The following is an 8,415-nucleotide window of genomic DNA, read 5'->3' as shown; positions in this document are numbered from 1 at the left end:
ACAAAATAGCAGAGAAAGTAGCAGACGACCATCAAGTTTAAGTGTTACAACTCAAAGAACCAAATGTATCAAAACGAGAGTTGTAAAAACTAGGCAAAAGAATAGCAACCACCCATGTGGACCCACTTGAAGACTATCAACATATGCTTCTCCCCCTTTTGTTAGTAAGGACCAAAAAGGTTTGAAGACATAGTCGCTACTCATTCCCGTGAGGATTAGGTGAAGCAGCAGGGTCGTTGTTGACATTTGGTGGTGCATAAGAACTTGGTGCAGTGTCGATACGCGCTGAGGTTGGAGGTGGTGAAGTAGCATCATCGGCGTCATCAAGAACTCTGGCATTTACCGTAGATGCGGAGGAAGAGTACTCTGAATCTTTACGAGACGGGGTTTGATGCAAAACAACATTCCTAGGAGGAGTGGAGTCAAACTTGAATCTCTCGGTGAAGCCATCGTCTTGAAGACCAGCTTTAGCACTAAGCAATGTCAAACTCTTCCAAGTCCTCTGACAGGTTTCATGAGTAACAAAGGCGTTCTTGGTGGCAAGGTTGCGAATGCGACTGACATCCACCAAGAGGCTTTGCATTTAACGTTTCTGCCAGTAGTGATGCTTGTCGTGTTTCTGATGCAAGGCCACGAGAAGCTCTTGGTCATTGAGCACACGAGATCGCTTTCGAGTCCTTGGTGCAATGGTGCTTTCTGTGGCTTCAGTACGTGCACGGTGAGTGTTTCCGGCCAAAGGATAGACACGAGAAGCAGCCTGAACACCTTCAACATGCTGAGAGAAACTCTGATGATCGACATTGTGAAGATAAATTTCCTCCTTGGCAGGCTCTTGGTAGATGGCTTCGACTGACATATCAACCTCTGGCAGGAATATAAGATGGTTGCGTGTAGAGGGCTGATAGTTGATACGTCTCCAACATATCTATAATTTTTGATTGTTCCATGCTATTATATTACCTGTTTTGGATGTTTATGGGCTTTATTTTACACATTTATATCATTTTTGGGACTAACCTACTAACCGGAGGCCCAGCCCATATTGCTGTTTTTTTTGCCTATTTCAGTGTTTCGAAGAAAAGGAATATCAAACGGAGTCCAAACAGAATGAAACCTTTGGGAGCGTGATTTTTGGAACGAACGTGATCCAAAGGACTTGGAGTGCAAGTCCAGAAGCAGCCGAGGCCTCCACGAGATAAGAGGGCGCGCCCCCCCTATAGGGCGCGCCCCCTGTCTCGTGGGCCCCTCGGGCGTCCACCGATGTACTTCTTCCTCCTATATAAGCCTACGTACCCCGAAAACATCTAGGAGCCACCCGAAACACAATTTCCACCACCGTAACCTTCTGTATCCGCGAGATCCCATCTTGGAGACATTGCCGGCGTTTTGCCGGAGGGGGAATCCACCATGGAGGGCTTCTACATCAACATCCTTGCCCCTCCAATGAGTTGTGTGTAGTTTACCACAGACCTACGGGTCCATAGTTATTAGCTAGATGGCTTCTTCTCTCTTTTTGGATCTCAATACAATGTTCTCCCCCTCTCTTGTGGAGATCTATTCGATGTAATCTCTTTTTGCGGTCTATTTGTCGAGATCTGACGAATTGTGGGTTTATGATCCGATTTATTTATGTATATTAATTGAATCTTCTTTGAATTATTTTATATGATTAAGTTATCTTTGCAAGTCTCTTCGAATTATCGGTTTGGTTTGGCCTACTAGATTGATCTTTCTTGCCATGGGAGAAGTGCTTAGCTTTGGGTTCAATCTCGCGGTGTTCTTACCCGGTGACAGAAAGGGTTGCAAGACACGTATTATATTGTTGCCGTCGAGGATAAAAATATGGGGTTTATATCATATTGCTTGAGTTTATCCCTCTACATCATGTCATCTTGCTTAATGCGTTACTCTGTTCTTATGAACTTAATACTCTAGATGCATGCTGGATAGCGGTCGATGTGTGGAGTAATAGTAGTAGATGCAGGCAGGAGTCGGTCTACTTATTGTGCACGTGATGCCTATATACATGATCATGCCTAGATAACGTCATAATTATTCGCTTTTCTATCAATTGCTCGACAGTAAGTTGTTCACCCACCGTAATATTTATGCTCTCGAGAGAAGCCTCTAGTGAAACCTATGGCCCCCGGGTCTATCTCTTATCATATTTTCTTCCAATTTACTTTTATTTGCATTTTTATTTTCTGCATCTACATTATAAAATACCAAAAATATATTTATCTTATCATACTATCTCTATCAGATCTCACTTTCGCAAGTGGCCGTGAAGGGATTGACAACCCCTTTGTCGCGTTGGTTGCGAGTTCTTTGTTTGTTTGTGTAGGTTCGTGGGACTTGTTGAGAAGCCTCCTACTGGATTGATACCTTGGTTCTCAAAAACTGAGGGAAATATTGTCACACCCTAGCTAGTACATGCATTAGAGTGTTGCATCATGTCTATTTTTTCCAACAGAAACTTGAAATGGGGATGACAGAACCCCCAGCCCCCTCTGAAACCAACTAGGGTTTACTAAAAATATTTTCAATGAACCTGAAATGCCCTTCTAAAATGTCCATCATTTTTGTCTTGGTTCAGAACCTCTGCCAAAAGTGGTGCTCAATTTTCTAGGTCATCCTAAGATTTTTGAATTAAATCATAAGTATTTGAGTTTGGGCATTTAAATTATATAAATTATTTTAAATGCTCAAATAATCCCAAACTAAAATGTTCCATGCTGGATATATTCCAGTTAGTGGCCATGAGCAGTTTGGGGAATTTTGGAGTTGTTTAGGTATTTTTAGTAAGTCCACAAAGTTTCAGAATAATTAAAAAAGATAAATAAGAGAGAGAGAGAGAAGGAACTTACCTGGCGCCCACCTAGCAAGCCCACCAGCCGGCCGAGCCCAGCAGCCGCTCCAGCGAGCTGCTTGCCTTCGCCAAGCAGGCAGGCAGGTGCTCGACGGCGACGCCAGCGCGCGCCACGCAGCTGCCCACCGCTCTGCTTCACCCCCTCGCCTCTTTGCTGGCATGGATGAGCTCCACGTCGTGCCCCGAACCCCGTGGACACCCCCAGCTCCTCTCCCTCGCTCTCCCGCACCATGGCCGACGCCACCACAGCTACACCGTCGCCGTAGTCGCGCTCTCCGTCGTCCTTGCGCCGTGCCACCGTGTCCAGGAGCTCCGCCGCCCTCTTCTCCTTCGAGCTAGTCGAGCCCCGAGCGCTCACGTGCCCCGAAGCCACTGCACCGACCTCGCCGACTCCGCCGTCACCGGAGATCCCCTTCACCGTTGCCGCCGCACCGGCTCGTCCCCGACCGCGCCGTCTGGTTCCTCGAGATCGCCGTGAGCCCAGCTACCTCTTCCCCCTTTCCTCTCTCGTTCTTGTGCACCACAGCGAGCGCACGAAGCTTCACCGCACTCACCGCCGCCGAGCTCGTCGCCGACGTGTCTTCGGCCAACCACCGGCCACACCACCGTGTCCATCGCACTCACCGCACCCGCAGGAACCCGTAGCATCACTCCACGCGCCTCGCCGTGCCCCCTAGCGTCGAGTTCGACCTCACCCGAACTCCGGCGACCGCCAACGTCGTCGCCGGCGCCGTTTCCGGCCACCCCGAGCTAAACCACCACCACCAAGAGCTGCGGCTTGCTCCCAGCTACCCGTAGATGCCCTCCGCCGCTCTTTTAGTCGCCGGAATGCACAAAACCACTCTCGCCGCCGCGTTCGGCCTCGCCGGCGGCTAAACGCCGGTGAGTTGACCCGGCTGACCCCCTCGTTTGACCACGGGTGGGCCCGGTTTGACCCCCCTGGGTCAATGACAGGTGGGGCCCAGCCCTGCTAACTATCATGATTAGTTTTAATTAATATTTAGTTAAACTAATTACACTGACACACGGGACCCACAAGTCAGGGTTTGACCTGGACTGTTCCGTTGACTGCTGACGTCATCCTGACGCAATGCTGACGTAGTAATTTATTTACTGGAATTATTATTACACAGGAAATTCTAGAAAATACCCCAAACTTTAAAAAATCATAGAAATTAATCTGTAACTCCAAATGCAAAGTTTTATTTATGAAAAATTATCAGAAAAATCCAATCTATCCATCTGTACTAGTTTCATGCATGTTTAAGCAAGCTAACCTGATGTTTAGTGCAGAACAAGTTAAAGCACTTAAAGGGGCCACATATGAGTTTGAAACTTGAATCTTTGATTCAAAATGGTTCAAACCCATCTGGTCTTAGTTGCATTAGCCTAACACACTCATTTTGCCATGTCTCATGCATGCATCATATTGTTGCATATTGTTTGGTGATGTTTGTGTATAAGTGCTCTTTGCGGCAGGTTCTACCTCCGAGGAGTACCACGATTACCCTAGCGAAGATCAATATCAGTGCATCGACCCATCAGGCAAGCAACCAACCATTTGATCATATTGATACAATGCCATGTTCTCGCTTCTGCTCTTTTTTTACTGCATTAAGACAACGCGTTTCAAACTGCTGTGTGCTTCGGTAGTTGAACCCATTTCCTCTGCATGACCTGTCATTGCCACAGTAACTAGATGAAACCCACTAGCATGTGTAGGAGTTGATTGAGCCATATGTATGTGTTGTTCCTACCTTGCTATGCCTGCTATGCTTAGAGTCGTGTCAGGTCTGGTTCATCTGGGTGATGGGCTAGAGTGAAATGATCATGCCGGTAATAAGAGTGGTGCGGTGAACACGATTTGGTAAAGGTATCGATGAGAGGCCATGTAGGAGTACATGGTGGGTTGTTTCATCGAAGCCGACCTTAAGCACTGAGATCTGTATGCGTGATTTAAGATTTAGCTACTACCATGCATTGGGCCCTGAAATATGACCCCGCTTGACTTCTTATTCACCCTAGTCCTCTGTCCAGGAGTTGCAAGTAGTTTCTGGTGTTTGTAGCTTACTGGAGGCCGTGGACAGCGCTGACCCGCGGGGTGGGCTGTGATGCGGTAGGTACGTGGCGCGGTGTACCGGATACCCGTTAGGTATCTCGGGAACCCTGTACACATCGTTCGGGGCCGTATGGGAAACCTCGGCCGGACTCCCTGCGGATGGAACCTGGATAGGCGATAAACCTGGACTAAAGACTTAGGTGTTTAGGTAGGTCGTGGTCTACACCCACGTCGGCTTTCGCTTGAAGTCTGCCGAGCACATGTCGTGTGCAGACGCTAAGTGGTGTAAACATGTATGAAGAAGTACACCCCTGCAGGGTTAACATTATCTATTCGAATAGACGCGTCCGCGGTAAAGGACTACTTGGTTGCCTATACAGTTCATAGACAAGTAAATGGATACTACTAAAATCCTCAAGATAAGTGTGAGTGCCGAGGATGGCTCTTCCGTAGGATGACGGAGATGGATCCTCGGTGGTGTATTGAAGTGGTGAGTAGTGGACTCATGTGCGCAAAACCATTTCAAGTTGGTGTATCGTAGGATAGCTTAGCCAAGAGTCAAAGCTGGCTTGCTGCATTAACCCCACCAACCCTTCTTGATAATGTGCATGTATGTAGGATCTGATGTAAGTCTTGCTGAGTACCTTTGTACTCATGTTGCTATAATTTACATTTTTCAGAAGACACTGCAACCCCTTCTGATGGATTCTTCGTAGACGTTGACATCGATGAGTAGACTGAGGCCCAGGTGGTGACCCTGAGCTTGTGAAGGACCACATAGTATAGCCAGGCTTTCCAAGCCTCTTTTATTTTACTAGTTGTCTGTACTCAGACAAGTTACTTCCTCTATTGGCTTGTATGTCTGTATGACTTGAATGCCGGGTCGTGTGACCCGTACTTGTGTGTATGATATGTATGGCTCTCTGAGCCTTTAAATAAAGTACTTGTGTTGTAGAGTCATGTTGTGATGCCTTGTTGTATTTGCACATATCGAGCATATTGTGTGTATGATTGAAATGCTTGGTATGTGTGGGATCTGACTATCTAGTTGTTTGCCCTTAGTAGCCTCTCTTACCGGGAAATGTCTACTAGTGTTTCCACTGAGCCTTGGTAGCTTGCTACTGCTCCGGAACACTTAGGCTGGCCGGCATGTGTCCTTCTTCGTTCCTGTGTCTGTCCCTTCGGGGAAATGTCACGCGATGAATACCGGAGTCCTGTTAGCCCGCTACAGCCCGGTTTACCGGAGTCCTGCTAGCCCAATGCTACAACCCGGATTCACTTGCTGATGACCGACACGTTTGATGCTGGGTCATGGATGCCTGTCCCTGTAAGTCTGTGCCACTTTGGATTTACGACTAGCCATGTCAGCCCGGGCTCCTTACCATATGGATGCTAGCGACACTATCATATACGTGTGCCAAAAGGCGCAAACGGTCCCGGGCAAAGGTAAGACGACACCCGTGGGAATACCGTGCGTGAGGCCGCAAAGTTATATGAGGTGTTACATGCTAGATTGATGTGGCATCGAGTCGGGGTCCTGACGGCGTTGGCATCAGAGCCGGACTGCCTGTAGGTTCTCCAAGCCAAACTGGTCGATGTTGATTCTAGAAATGCTTTAGTTATATGTAGGGGAATTGATTGTCGGATGGAACGTAAGGCTCTGTTTACTCCTTTATCTCATGACTTTCTGATCTGAGTCAGTCCATTCTTCCACCGGGGGTTAAGGAATTAGGATCTCTTCTCTCTATCAGGTTCACGTGTTACTAATCAGTAGTACCTTATAGGTTTGATGGTTACAATCCTAGTTCAGTTCTACCACCCCATTATGTTGTTAAGGTGGACCCAGAACCTTGATATGATGTTGTTGAGTGTCTATGCAGTTCTTTGCAAAATGTCTCAAAATCCTTTTTGAGCATTTACAACCGTTATGCTGTCCAATTTCTGCTAGAAATTCTAATGTCTTGTGTTTATCATGCTCCAGATGGCTTCCCGTCCTCAGAATCAAGTTGTTCGTTTGACTCAATGCCTAGATGTACCCGGCCATACTGCCATGTTGGTCAGGGTAATGACTGAGGCTGGATACCATTGGTATCCTGAGTACACGGTCGAAGAGCAATTCTGAGACTTTAATCAAAGTCAATATTTTTGCACTGTCAGGATATTTCCATCTTATCCTGGATCTACCGAGCCCCTCCACTGTTCCTATGGACTCGGGGTTACTATTGAGATGGCTGTGTAGGATGCCGCCTACTCTATGATGACCATCATGCGAGTCAGGACTGGCCTATTTCGGGACTCTGACTTCCGGTATATGCCTGCTTCACTTCCGGGAGCACAAGGGTATCTCCAGGCTATCTATGCTGACTCCACTCAGGAGGACTCACTGACCCGCACCACTGCACAGTTGCTTGAAGACAAGGACCGTGAAAATCGGGCCTTGAGACTAGAGCTTTTCAATACCCGTGCTGATCATTGGGCCACTTTGACTCGGTTTGCACCGGCTGTGCAAGCGGGATATATGGATATGCGAGATCTCTATCCTGTGAGATCTGCTCTGCCAGACATGATGGATTGGCGTGATGTAGGAGGCATCACCCCACCTCGTGGTCCCCGCAGGCCACCGTTTGTTGGTCCAAGACCTCATCCTAGCCCCTATGGTCCACAAGCTCCACGGGACCGACTGTTTCCGGATGATCATCTTACATTCCAAGTTATCCATTACATTCTACATTTCTATGTCAGAATCCTATCATCCTGGACTAAACCATTGTTTGTTTTCCTAGGATGGTTAACACCCGCACCAACCCTGCTCCCCCAGAGCAGGCCGAAGGCAGTAGAGTTGGGGAAACAAACCTGCCTCACCCTCCTTCTCTGGCCGAGGTTATGCTGGAGGCCGAGAGAAACAAGCGGGAGACCAACCGTTTGTTGGAGCGCATCGAGCAAAACACGGCACACCATCAGAGGAATAACTTGGTGTCACTCAGTGATTTCATCAAGTTACATCCACCCACTTTCCACCACTCCGTCGAGCCTCTCGACACCGATGACTGGCTTCGCAGTATTACTCATAAGCTACGCTCTGCACTCGTAGCTGAGGCTGATAAGGTCACCTTTGCTGCATATCATCTCGAAGGCCCCGCCAGTCTCTAGTGGGAGAACTATGGAGCTATGCGCCCAGCGGGCCATGTCACTACTTGGGCTGAATTCAGCGAGGCTTTCCGTGAACATCACATTACGGAGGGTCTCATGGACCGTAAACGTGAGGAGTTCTGCAGTTTTACTCAAGGTCGACTCTCCGTTGACGCTTACAGCAGGGAGTTCGGTAACCTTGCATGATATGCAACTGAGGAAGTCTCTACTGATGCCAAGAAGCAAGCAAGGTTCCGCAAGGGACTTAGCCCTGAGCTTCGCCGCGACCTCCGTCTGCATGAGTGCACCTCTTTTCAGAAGCTTGTTAACAAAGCCATCAGTGTTGAGTCTGGTCAGA

Source organism: Triticum dicoccoides, chromosome 6B (genome assembly GCF_002162155.2).
Source record: "Triticum dicoccoides isolate Atlit2015 ecotype Zavitan chromosome 6B, WEW_v2.0, whole genome shotgun sequence".
Taxonomy (NCBI): domain Eukaryota; kingdom Viridiplantae; phylum Streptophyta; class Magnoliopsida; order Poales; family Poaceae; genus Triticum; species Triticum dicoccoides.
Note: the sequence above shows the minus strand (reverse complement) of the source record.